The sequence below is a fragment of the Anolis carolinensis genome, chromosome 2, assembly GCF_035594765.1.
Source record: "Anolis carolinensis isolate JA03-04 chromosome 2, rAnoCar3.1.pri, whole genome shotgun sequence".
Taxonomy (NCBI): Eukaryota; Metazoa; Chordata; class Lepidosauria; order Squamata; family Dactyloidae; genus Anolis; species Anolis carolinensis.
Genome location: NC_085842.1, coordinates 162,304,203 through 162,318,742, shown reverse-complemented (window position 1 = coordinate 162,318,742; position 14,540 = coordinate 162,304,203).

Genomic DNA, 14,540 nt, shown 5'->3' with positions numbered 1-14,540 from the left:
AATGATAGTCCAGCTCCAGCCATACATGTTGCAACATGTTGTGGTCAACTGCATTCACAGCTCTAGTGATTTGTCTCTTTAGCTCATCTATACTCACAGGCAGAAGTGGCACATGCACCACATCTTTAACATATCTCCACAAGAAAAAGTTGCGAAGGTTAGGTCAGGGGAATGAGGGGGCCAACGGAAAAGATTTCTATCATTATGTGCTGTACGATCGATCCAGTGATGTGGTAGGTTTTCATGGACCACATAGTGAAAATGGGTCCAGGTGGAGCATCATCCTGCTTAAAGACAAACTTGTGGGAGTCTTCCATCAGTTGCAGCATTAACCAGTTTTTGAGCATGTCCAGGTATGACATTCTGGTCACACAGGTTTCTGCAAAGAAGAACAGGCGGTACACCCTCATGCAAGAGAGGTCATAGAACACACTAACTTTTGACTAATCACACTGATGCTCAAAGTATGCATGTGAATGTTCAGTCCCCCAGAAATGCACACTGTGCTGATTCACCTTACCACTAAGATGAAACATGGCCTCATCACTAAACATGAGCATTGTAGCAAAGTCATAATGTTCCATCTACTCTTGCATGGCAGTGGAGAAGTTGCATCGCACAACGGGATCATTGTGAAAGCTTGCACCAACTGCAGGCAATATGGGTGCATGCGGAAATCCTGCCTGAGCATCTTCTACAACATTAGTAGAGGTATCCCCATCTCCTGGCTAGCTCTGTTTGTGGATTTTTGTGGGCTATGGTGGAAACTCTGACACCCATGCTCCACAATCTCATCAGACACATGCGAGCAGTCAGGTGACGTCTTCTTGAACAAATAGCCCATTTTGTTAAACTGTCTGAACCAGCGTCTAATCATATTTCTATCTGGTGCTGCTTTCCGATAGCGTGTTTTAAATACCCGTAACATGGTAATTACAGACTTGGTGCTATGTAACTGTAGAATACCAAATGCCTTCCCCGGCTGGGTTGCAGCCATTATGCACTGCTGGACACACAAACGTCACCTGGTGACTACTTGTGCAATTGCCCCATTCAGGCAGCATGTATGAGTGTGGGAAAAAACTTGAAGACTTCTCCTTCACATTGATGTAGGTTTCATACATGTGTGTTCACTGAAACGTTTACCATGAATTTTTGAAATCAGGACATTCTTTTATAATATACAGTAGAGTCTCACTTATCCAACGTAAATGGGCCAGCAGAACATTGGATAAGCGAATATGTTGGATAATAAGGAGAGATTAAGGAAAGGCCTATTAAACATCAAATTAGGTTGTGATTTTACAAATTAAGCACCAAAACATCATGTTATACAACAAATTTGACAGAAGAAGTAGTTCAATACACATTAATGCTATGTAGTAATTACTGTATTTACGAATTTAGCACCAAAATATCATGATATATTGAAAACACAGACTAAAAAATGTGTTGGATAATCCAGAATGCTGGATGAGCGAGTGTTGGATTAGTGAGACTCTACTGTATTACCTTTGGATAGCATAGGGAAGGGTTAACAGTGATGTTTGTTTTGCTGTCTGTGCCCATGTTCAGAAGATTTCACTGCACTTTGTGTTCCTGTGACAATTGGATTTTGAAAAATTGGGCTTGTTGTAGAAACAAGTTTTGGTGATAAAGCTTCAGTTGAAAAACCTTTTCCCCATGATAACTCTTTTACAAATGAATTCCCCTTCCTAGAGGAAGATTTCTCTCACTTCCACTTTTCTCACCTATATTCTTAACTATGAGTCATTTATAAGTCTTATGTTTGTAACTCAGGGACTGCGTGTATAGTTAACTGTGTGAGTGGTATGCCTCCATAAGACCTGCCATCTAGCAAGCATTTAAAACAAATCTGACCTCTAAAAGAAACATTCAATGGACTCTTTGCTGACAGCTAGAGAAAAATAATACAATAGGTTAAACGTCTGTCATCTGCTGGGTCTTTGCCCAGAATCTTCTCTTTTAACTGATTGTCAAATAAAATTAGTGGTTGGCTGTGATCTGCATCTGCATCTATGGAAATATATATTATGCTCTTGTCCTTATAGGTTGATTCTGGATTTTTTTCTACCTGTTCTGGAAGTAGTAACAGTTATGGATTCATTTCTGCTAGTTTCATTGTTATATAAGGCCTGGGCTGTGGCGCAAGCTGGTGAGCAGCCAGCTGCAGTCAGCTGAGACCAATCACTCTGACCAAGAGGTCATGAGTTCGAGGCCAGCTCGGAGCCTGCGTTTGTCTTCTGTCTTTGTTCTATGTCAAGGCATTGAATGTTTGCCTTATATGTGTAATGTGATCCACCCTGAGTCCTCTTCAGGGTGAGAAGGGCGGAATATAAATACTGTAAATAAATAAATAAATAATACAGTGCTCCCTCACTTATTGCAGGGGTTATGGTCTAGGACCACCCGCAATAAGTGAAAATCTGCAAAGTAGGGATGCTATATTTATTTTAGTATTTATACATTATTTTAGTAGTTATACACTATTTTAAGTCTTTATCAACTAATTGTGTGTTGATAAATTGCCTCCTTCTCCTGTTGCTGCTTGGGCTCCTTTTCTCTCCCTTTGGCTTCTCCTTCCTCCCTTCCTTAGGCTGTAAATTGTATTTTTTTATGATTTATAATATTCTTTTAGAGTTTATTGAAAAACCGCAAAACAGCAAATCCACGATAAGCAAACCACGAAGTAGTGAGGGAACACTGTATATGAAAAGTGACTGATAACGAAGGCATCTTGGAATATCCTGACATACTGTGGCACTGCACCTTTGTCAGCTAAAACTAGAAATGAGAAAAGATTTCTCACAAGACATTGTTTTGTGTGCTTCTCAATTTTTTCTTAGAAAACTTCCCCCCATCCTCTTAGAAAAGAAATAAATTTTGCTTATTTTTGTAATAACCCATACAACCTCTCTCTTTTTTTTTGCCGAAATAGCCCTTACAATGATAGGCTGAAAGCATTGTCAAAGTATGAAAATGGCAGCAAGTCTCCAACACAATTGTTGCTGCTGCTATTGCCTGCAGTAGTTGTATGTTTGGCAAACTTGGGGAGGGGGAATAAGCTTTGCTATTGCCACTGCTATTGTCAGTAAACTGCACACTGGAAAAATGTTGGAGACTTTCTTCTGCTACTGGAGAAGGATTGGCATATTTTAGCTTCTGCAAGTAATGGAATAAATGAACACTCGTAATATGTTAAAAAATTAGTTAGCTGGGCAATATAGCAACCATATCCTGCTCTGCTCAAAAACATGTGGAGAACATCAAGATAATATTTGTGATTGTCAGCAGCCCTACTCAACTTAAATCCAGGATGCACAAAATTCCAGGGATGTGTGAGCTGAAATGCATTGCTCATGCCCTCACCTCAAACTTCTGTGGAAAGACATAGAGTACTTGCCAAACTCTTCTTGGTTGACTAAAGTCTTAACACAGCTCTGCAATGACAACAGAACTCCCTCACAGAACGGTCTCCAACTCTGCAATTTAAAAAAAGTGTTACCAGGGAAAAGTATTACTTGAACACCACAGGAGCTATCCAAGGTGCTGAACTCTATTTTCAAATGAGCACCTTTAGGTAGCACTTTTGTTTTCAACTCAAAACCAGAGTAAATTCACTGACATGGAAAACACCAAGCATCTTATCCATGCAGGCAGGGATTGTCAGATTTTGTTTTAGAGCACAAAAATCTTATAATTTTCTAAATATTCCAAAGTCTTTCCAGCAGCATTGTAATTTTGCTCATTTCCTCCTTTTCTTTCTTGATAAATTTTGGGATGTCCATATGGAGCCCTCATAACCATATCGAAGAGGACCTGTGTTTGGTCATCTATTTCCCTTGTGGTTATTATTACATATTATGGAATGCCATTCTTAACGATGTTATCAACACTGCTGTTGTTTAGGTTCTGGATAAAATTTAAAACATTCTAAGTTTTATGGGTTTTTTTCATATCAGGAGCAACTTGAGTTGCTTCTGGAGTGAGAGAATTGGCCGTCTGCAAGGATGTTGCCCAGGGGACGCCTGGATGTTTTGATGTTTTTACCATCCTTGTGGTGGGCTTCTCTCATGTCCCCGCATGGAGCTGGAGCTGATAGAGGGAGCTCATCCTCGCTCTCCCCGGTTGCTTTCAGGTCAGCAACCCAACCTTCAAGTCACTAGGCTTTAGTCCACTATGCCATCGGGGGCTCCTTTTACGTGATTTTTGTTTTAACCTCTTAACTGTGATTTTATTCTCATTATTTTTGTGTGTTTATTAATCCCTGCTATAAATTTTAACATGATGAATAATGGTGCATATACTTGTTTTAAATGAATAATACAGTCAGCCCTTCACATTTTCTCGGTTTTGGGGTGCAGTAAAAGTGGAGCCCCTGGTGGTGCAGCAGATTAAACCACGGTGCTGCTGAACTTGTTGACTGAAAGGTCAGTGGTTCGAATATGGGAAGCAGAGTGACCTCCTGCTATCGTTTCTGCCAACGTAGCAGTTCAAAAACATGCAAATGTGAGTAGATCAATAGGGACCACTCCAGAGGGAAGGTAACGGTGCTCTATGCAGTCATGCCAGCCACATGACCTTGGAGGTGTCTATGGACAACAACGGCTCTTTTTCTTAGAAATAGAGATGAGCACCAACCCCCAGAGTTCAACGTGACTGGACTTAATATCAATGAAAAACCTTTGACTAAAAGTGAGATAACTGTAAATAAAAACCATTTTTTTAAAAAAAACCCTGAAAGAACATCTCTCTAGGAATCTATGATCAACATCTGCAGGAAGTTGACCATGAAATCATTCTGAAAAACATAAAATGTGTTCTCTCTAAGATTCTGTAGATCCCCCTGTGTGAAGTTGAATAGAATTGGACCTAGAGATTCCTAGACGGAACATAGTAATAAAATCAGTAAATAATCAGATCTACAAAAATGAAACCTGAAAATCTGGAGTGCAAAATCAAATTAAATAACTTTATAATATTTCAGAAAAAGGAAGAGGTGATGACTGCATATTTAACCACCACCATCATCTCAGGACACACCATAAATGTAGAAAACTAAGATATTAGGATATGGCGTGACACTTGTGGTTTCTTTGGACAAGATTGATAAGGGTTCAGAAAACAGTTCATCCTAGCCATCTGAAGCAGCGCACTTTTTAGGAAGCTTTCTGCAGAGCTGCATGGCTTAAGTTTTTCATTAGTCATAGCCTCATTTTTCTCAGCTCCCTCTTAAATGTATAGCCAACCCACAGATTAAGATGTGTCAGAAATGAAGAATATGTATTATGTCAGTCAGACCCACCCACGCTTAGCAGCATGTAAGTTTGGTACTAATAAACTGGGGTGGGGATGGGGAGAGTGTTGAAAGATACCTTTTTAAAAATAAAAAGTGAGCAGCTTTTGATCTTTGCAGCTTTTAAAAATATAATACCTGTGAATTGCTTTTTTCGGGCATATTAGTATAATGCTAATGTGAGCCTCACTCTTTCCACCAAGACATTAGCCAGTCGTACTGAGATTCCTGTCTCCCCTCAAAATTCTTTAAGATGCTAATAAGAACCTTCACATTTCCTTCAGATTTCACTGCTGATGAATCTCCTTGGCAATTTGAAAATGTTTGGAGTATTCTGCCTCCTCCTTCTCAGATGTCACTAATTTTATTAAAGCTCTTCTTGCTTCCAAGAAGAGAGCATTGCTTTCAGATTCACCTTGAAAACTCAATGCAAATTCTGGGGCACTCAATGCTTAATCAATAATAATAAAAAATATTCTCGCCAAACAGAGCTCAGCTAGTTCACATACCACTTTTCTACAGCCACCTGAACCCAAAATAGCTTGTGTTGTGCATTAGTTATCAAAATAAATTATGTTAGTTGAAAGGGCAAGGTCTTTTATAAAGGTATAAATCCATAAATTCAAAAAAGACCAATGCAACAAACAGTATATATTTAACAATAGTATGCAACCTTCAAAGCTAAATTAAGTTGGTTCATATCCATGCATTCTGCACCCATGTATTGAAATGTCTATAGCTTGAAAATATTCAAAAACTTTATTATTTTGCTGTGCCACTGTATGTAAACAGACTATAGCATCCACAAATGTTAGTATCCACAAGAGGCCCTGGAATCAAATCCTAGCAGATACCAAAGACCCACTGTACACAGAAACTATTCCTGTAATGCGATATGACTTATATCTGTTCAGGCCAATGCTTCCATATCCCCAAACTGTACCAGTTTGGTAGGAACAGCCCTAAGGCCCCTTCTACAATACCATATAATCAAGATTATCAAAGCAAAGAATTAACATTGTCTGCTTTGAACTGGATTATATGAGCCACTCTTTCCACCATCTGATGGGGACACAGACATGCCACTAATGTGCCTTGTCCTGTCCCGTCCCCCCCCCCTCCCCCGGTCTGATGGGGGAAGGAGGGAGGGCACATGGGGTGTTGCATGCTGCTCCACATGCTTGCCGTTTCACTGGCTATTACTGGCAAAACAGAACAGAATGGAGGGGGGAGGGGAGTTAGCGTGAAGAAGTTCCTAGTCCCCTGTATCTCAGTTTTCATCTGTGAAATGTTGGAGGGAAATGTGCCTCTCTGGAAAAAAAAAAGCAAAATCTTGTTTGTAAATATATAAAAAAATAATAACCACCCTAATCTCAGTAGATAACAACTGAGGTATTACGCTAAACACAACAAAATCGTAAATGAACCTAGATCTCAAGTTAATGTGAGGATTGGAAATCAATACTCAACAACATGTAGGCAACAATTGCTTCCTATTTTTTGTAATACTGAAAAAAATTGAAGACAAAAATGAAACTAAATGAAAATTCCAGATTGGATATTTGTTGATAAACTATGTTAAAAATCTCTTCAAGTTGACCTTCCATACCCACATACTGAACCGTTATCTGCTTGAAAATATTAAATGAAAAAATCCTAAAGGCAAATCTTGATTTTGCCACTTTATATAATGACTACCATTTTACTACACCATGCTGTATAATAGGACTTAAGCATCCATAGATTTTGGCAACTATGGGGTGAGGTAGAACCAAACCCCAGAAGAAACCAAGAGCTTAGTGAATTTTATGTTTTTCAGTCTGTTTGCATTCTGATGCTTTCAAGTCAATTTTCTCTACATGTCTCATGAACTAGTTATAAAGGTAGGGAAATCTGGCCCTCTTCCTTTTTTTGGCTTCCCGTTAGCCAATGGGAGGGATGATGGGAATGGTAGTTTGAAAATACTTTCGAGAGCTACAGTTGGCCACCTCTGAGCAGGTATTATCACTAACTCTTTCCTAGGCCCTTTTTCGTTTTTCCTTGCTGAGGTTATTATACTCTCTTTTTTGTATTACATCTATCTTCCCCACAGGGCACTGGACTTATCTCCGTGCTTCACCTTCAGATATCGCAAGCCTTTCCTACCACCCAATGCTGGTTAATACAGCAATTTAAGCTTCCCGTTGCTCCCTGTGTACTGGCTTTCATAAGAGAGAGCAGGTGAGGTGGGGAGAAATTCACTGCAATAAATCTCTGCAATAAATTATTTATATATAACTCTCACAGACTAGAAGAGGCTAGTGAGGAAAGAAATAGCATAGCAATAATGCTGTTTTCCCTCCATTTCTATTGCAGCAGTAGTAACTGGCATGGACAGAATTTTACAGGAGAGCAGGGAATCTGTCAGAAAAACAGAATCATGGTGCAGTCAAGACAAATTTTGCTTCCTCTATCTTGTGGTGGAAACAACATTTTGCGTCTGTGTTCGCTCCCCCTGCCCTATCTGTGCCAATCTTCAATCCTCCTTCATATTATTATTATTTGCGGATTTGGGTCTCAAATATCATCTGGATGGCCTCTCTGAAGTATGCCTGTGCTTTCAGATATTGTTCATTGCTTTCATATCTGCATGCAGTGATATTGAATTTTAGAACTTGATATCTAGCGATGGAATAGAAAGAGATAGGCGTGTGTGCATCTTTAAGTCTCTTGTCATCAGATTCCTCCCATCGCTACCATCCTAAGTTGTACACTGAATACAAATTTGGACAATTTGAAAAAAATAGCATAGTCTTTAGAAAAACGGGGAAATGGATAGAAGAAGGTATGCATAGAGATGCTGCTGCTGCTGATAATAATAATAACTTTATTCTTATATCCTGCCATCATCTCCCCGAAGGGATTTGGGGTGGCTTACAGGTGGCACAAGGTGCCTAAAAAAACATAAAAGTGAATACAATATAAAATACTATAAAAAACCACATGCAACATATAAAACATCAATTCAGACTCAGTCAAGCTGCGATTCTCTAACCGTGGTAATAAATTACTTCAATTAAAAGTTGCACTATAAAGCCCTGAGTGTGGTTCTGATTCAAGCTATCCAAAGGACTGTATTATCTCATATGAGCCAACTTGTTTTCTTGAGATCTTCTAAGGAAGTCCTTCTCTCTGTCTTACTATTCCATACAGGCAGGGCCATAGCCAGAAAAAAATGGGGAGGGGTTGAATCATGAAGAGTAGTTCCATAATGCAAAATAATTTAAAACTCAGACTTCATCGATAAACTCCAGTGGACACTCATGGGGATTTGGTTAATCAGTTAAAATTCATGAGTAAACCAGTTAAAAAAAAAGATCTGCAAAATTTTTTGAGGGGGTTGAACCCCTCCCCACCCCTCCCCCCCCTTGGCTACAGCAGTTTAGTGAGGGGTATTTGGGCTTCTCAGACAGAGTTCTTGGCCTCACTCAACTACAAATCACAGAATTCCATGGGATGCAGCCATGGCAGTTAAAAAAATAGAATAATACAGCAGTGCTACAACAGTGTGGTGTAATATTGCTTTTCTTACCTCTCACACTGTCTTTCTTTCTTACACATACATGTTTATGTGGAAAGGCTTCATTAGAGCTATAACTTAGCACAGGGAGAATTACATGCGCCATTTAGATAATCTCACCATGAACAAGACCCATACCTCCAAAGAAACTACTACCGCTGAGGTGAGGAATTACTTCCCCCCATGAGCTTTGTGATTGGTTTTTGCTTGTTTTAGCATAGAACCTGACCCACCTGGAAGTGACATTTTAATAACCCTGAGGAGCAAGTCCACCATGAAGTTGTTAACATCCAGAGGCTATGTATCATTTGCAAGCCACTGACAAATTTATCTGACTGTACAGAATAACTGGGAAAAATCTTGGGATGACTATAATTGATTCCCACAGGAGGGAATTTCAATAAGGCCTACATGAAGTAAGATGCTTATATCCCTCAAGGGATTGGTTCCTGACCAGACCACGGCTATCTGAAACCACAGATATGACCCCGGTGGTGAAGTGTGTTAAAGCACTGAGCTGCTGAACTTGCAGACTAAAAGGTCCCAGGTTCAAATCCCAGGAGCGGAATGAGCGCCTGCTGTTAGCTCCAGCTCCTGCCAACCTAGCAGTTCGAAAACATGCAAATGTGAGTAGATCAATAGGTGCCACTCTGGCGGGAAGGTAACAGCGCGCCATGCAGTCATGCTGGCCACATGACCTTGGAGGTGTCTACGGACAATGCCGGCTCTTCGGCTTAGAAATGGAGATGAGCACTAACCCCCAGAGTCAGACATGACTGGACTTAACGTCAGGGGAAACCTTTACCCTTACTTTATTTCATTACTTGCATACTATAGTGTTGTGTTGAAGAACCTAGAGATTCCTAGAAAAGTATTCTCTTTAGGAATTTCATCATCATCATCATCATCATCATCATCATCATCATCATCATTTAATTACTTATTAATCGCCCTCCATCCACGATGCTCTAGGCGATTTACAAGATAAAATTGTAAAGGATAAAAATACATACATAAAAATATTAATAAAATTAACATAGATTAAAAGCTCTAGTAAAGACCCAGGTCTTGAGTGCTAGGGTAAAAGGCCCTAACTCACACATGGCTCTCATATAGGGCGGCAAGGCATTCCATGAGGCAGGGGCAGAAATAGAAAAAGCTCTGCGTCTGGTCCTTTCCAAGTGCACTTCTCTAGGACATAAAGTAAGTCTCGTTGGGATGGTCGTTGTGACCTCCGATGATGGGAGAAGGAGAGACGGTCCCTAAGGTACGATGGGCCCTGGCCGTAAAGAGTTTTAAAGATCAGAACTAGCATCTTATATAGATGCTACGTCTTCCAATGCATCTCTATGGTAACTTCCAGGGGGAAGTATATAATAGAATCACCTGAAGGATGTAGAAAATTCTTCATGAGATAATTTCCTTCCAGGTAAGCAAACCTGTGGATATGTATTCTAGGGCCGGGCTGTGGTGCAGACTGGTTAGTAGCCAGCTGCAATAAATCACTATGAGCAAGAGGTCATGAGTTCGAAGCCAGCCCATGGTAGAGTGAGTGCCCGGCCATTAAAATAAAAAATATCCCTGCTCGTTGTTGACCTAAACAACCCAAAAGACAGTTGCATCTATCAAGTAGGAAATTTAGGTACCACTTATATGTGGGGAGGCTAAATTAACTAATTTACGACACCATAATAATCATCTAGCAATGTTTGGAATGAGGAAGTCAGCATCACAGTGGATGATGAAGTCGCTGCTCCCCTGTGGCCGGAATCGAGCATACCCTCAGGAAGCTGGAAGCTGGAGAAGGTTAAATTGCCGGTGTGTCTGTCTCTGTCTCTATGTTCATATGACATTGAATATTTGCCTTGTATGTGTACATTGTGATCCACCCTGAGTCCCCTTTGGGGTGAGAAGGGCGGAATATAAATGCTGTAAGTAAATAAATAAATAAATATGGCTAAGGGGGCTTGCTATACTGATTATTATCTTAAACACACTGTACAATATAAGAACATTCTATGAAATTCATGGGGTCACTGCAAGTCGACAAGTGACTTGAAGACATATGCACACATACACATGACTGAGAAGTTTATTATTACTGTAGTTTTTAATGCACTTGCTTTTATTTCCTGTGGTTTTTTTTATTGCACTCTTCTAAATTAACTCAAATTCAGAACAATCCTTTCTGTATTTTTCTACCTACCAGTTCTTATTGGTATTAATTTAGTAAGTACCGTAATTATAGTGGCCTCCAGCTGTAGTGTATGCTTTCTTGTAACAAAGGGGAACATTATTTTGGAACTTGAAATACTGTTCACTATTTACATTTTTTTTGCAAGGTGGGGAATTTCTTGCAGTAGAGATAGATTTTTAAAGCTCTAGGCCAGTAGGAGATCATTTTGTCACAATATAAGTCTCAGAGCTCTTTGGAGCATTATCACATTTCAGGTTTGCTTTGTTGCTGCGATTTTCCCTGTAGTTTGTTTACACCTCCTGCATCCCTAATTGAACTTTTTTTCCGAAGGCTTGGCAGTCTTATCTTCATGCCAATAATGTTTTTCTCTTACTGGGTATTGTATTATAATTATTTTGTAACCTAAAATAAACAGGAAACAAAATAGAAAAGACAGGATCTGTACAAGATTTAGTTTAATAATATTCAGACCAGAAGAGAATATGGGGATCATCCAGCACTTTAGATGGTTTTGGACTGTAAATCTCATTGTCTCCAATTAACTAGCTTTCGGTTTAAGAATGCTGGGAGTCATCATCCAACATGACCTGGAATATTTCAGGATTCCTACACGAGTGTATATATGAGTAATAGGTATGCCCAATCGGTTAAAAATGTTTCAAAAGTTATTACAAAACTGGGGAGGGGGGCACTAGTGTTTAATTTCTAAAGGGTTTCTAAAATGCCGTTAGTAAAATCATTACAATAATGAGATTCATGAAATTTCATTAACTTTTTGTTATAGTAATTGTGCAAATGGGGAAACTTCAAGGGCTACTTTTTCCCTCATTTTTACAGCTATTGGGTTGAAACTTGCGACAATAGTAGAACATATTTACCACTGTTAGCCCATCAAATTTCAGAACGTTTCACTTATAAACAACATTTTTAATAAACTACAAGAGCTATTTCCTTGAATGTTCTATACAATGACATAAGAAATATTCATACATCTACTGATTTTAGGGATTTTTTAAGTTTTGATAAAACCGTTTTTAAAGACACAACAGCCATCTCATTGAATGTCTCTCATATTAACCAATAGAACTTCCATTTAGAGATTTTGTCACAGTTCAGCAGATGGATTTACGTACTAGAAGTATCAGTCAGTCCCCCTCTTTGCGGATTCAACATTGAAACTCTGGCTGGCTGCTGCTATGAAGGGAAAAATCTCTCCCCTATCCTAATTGGGGCTTTCTGTTGCTGATCAGAATTCTGGGAAATGTAGTTGGACAGGGCCTTTTGAATTCTCTGGCATAGGGCTCCTTGTCTTCCCAAACTACATTTCCCAGAATTCTGTGCTTTCTGTCTTTTTCCAAGCAAACTCTGCTTTCTCCATACTGCTTCCCTCTCCTAAGGGCGAGAGGCCATTAATGGCAGCCTTTCTGGCTTTGCTTTGCTTCCTTGCGCTGAAAATGAAATTGACTTTGGGAAGCTTCCGAGGGTTACAAAATTCAAACTAAAAAGTATTGGTAAGTTTGGATTAATAAGTTTTTGGTGTAGGCCATGCTCATGTGTTGGATATTGCAACGTAAGTATGAATTTAACAAATTTGATTTGACCTACGAAGACTAATGATAATTTTGTATGGCCCTAATCTATCTATTTAAAAATGTAATGTTCTTTTTTCCCATGGAGTAAACAAAAAAACCACTGAACCAAATCAAAACAAACCAAATTTGGCCACAAAAGACATAGTTATCTAGTCTATGTCTTTCAATAAAAAAAACCTTAGAAAAATAAAGTCCAAATCACAGAGGATGAGGAAGAGTCATTCTCCCCTGGCTGCCACCCTCTTTAGAGCCCGCTCGCTTTATATCATAGCAACCCCCTTGGCCACAATGGCGCTTGGAGGACAGGCAGGGTTCACTTAGGCTTCTTCCACACTGCCTATAAAATACAGATTATCTGATTTGAACTGGATTATATGGCAGTGTAGACTCAAGGCCCCTCCACACAGCTATATAACCCAGAATGCCAAGGCAGATAATCTACAGTATCTGCTTTGAACTGGATTATCTTAAATCCACACTGCCATATAATCCACTTCAGTGTGGATTTTATACCGCTGTGTAGAAGGAGTCTCATATAATCCAGTTCAAAGCAAATAATATACGATTATAAATATAATATATAAAATTGCACAGCCCTAATCTCTATCTTAAAAACTGGAGGTCTAATCTAGAATCTTGTTGATGACTTATGTTTGTGTAACTGTTCAGTTGGGCAAGTGGTTGGACTTTTTTAATGGCTCGCATAAGGAAATCTCTGAGGTTCCTCCCATATTCCTGTGTCACACAAGAATCAATGTACAGAAGGATGGAAAGAAGACACAGGTCCCCCTCCCTACTCTGGATACTTTGATATTTTCAAAATCCTGTGGATTTTTGTGAGTGTACCATTATTTTAAACTGGTTCTCAAAAGGATTTCAGCCTTGCCTTGGCGGCATCATAAATGATAAAACAAACCCAAGGGGAGTCTTCCTTGAACAAAGAAATATAACTAACTCAACCAGAGTCAGCCATAGCAGAGCACTTGATGAACCAACCTGGACACAGCATATTATTTGAGGACACAGAAATGCTGGACCACTCTCACAACCACCATGTCAGACTACACAGAGAAGCCACTGAAATCCACAAGCATGTGAACAATTTCAACAGAAAGGAGAAAACCATGAAAATGAACAAAATCTGGCTACCATTATTTTTTTAAAAAAACTCTAAAAATAAAGAAAATAAAGAACAATACTCAGAAGACAGGGGAATTCCAGACAAGAAACAATCAGGGCCAGTTAACACCTCCCATCAAAAGATTTCCCCAGGCAGGAGGCAACCAGGCTTTGAAGCTGCAAGGATATTCAGTGCTAATCAAGGTGGCCAATGGCAACATTCACACTTGCCTCAAACAGGTAAGAGTTCTTTCTCCCACCTTGGACATTATTCTACAGATATATAAACCCCACTTGCCTAGTTTTCAACAGACCTCACAACCTCTGAGATGCCTGCCATAGATGTGGGTGAAACATCAGGAGAGAATGCTTCTGGAACATGGCCATACAGCTTGGAAAACTCACAGCAAACAAGAAGCATATATTCATTTCCACTCACATCCAGCACTTTCCCCAAGAAGCTAGGGTTTCCATGCCTCACTCTTTGCCTGGATACTGGACATTGAATTGCATAGGTGATCTGAGAGAAAGCATCTGGTCCATAAGGATTTGAACTTGGTTATTTCCCCAGTCGTAGTCTTATAATACAGGGAAATATTGTGGAGATCATGGTGGGGATCCTGTTTATGAATGCCTACAATATACATATTCTCCCTTCAGAAATATCTTACCAATGGGACAAATGGATATTTTGCTAGTTAAACCATGACAATGAAAGACAACTTCAGTGCTATATAGCATCACAGATTACCCTTC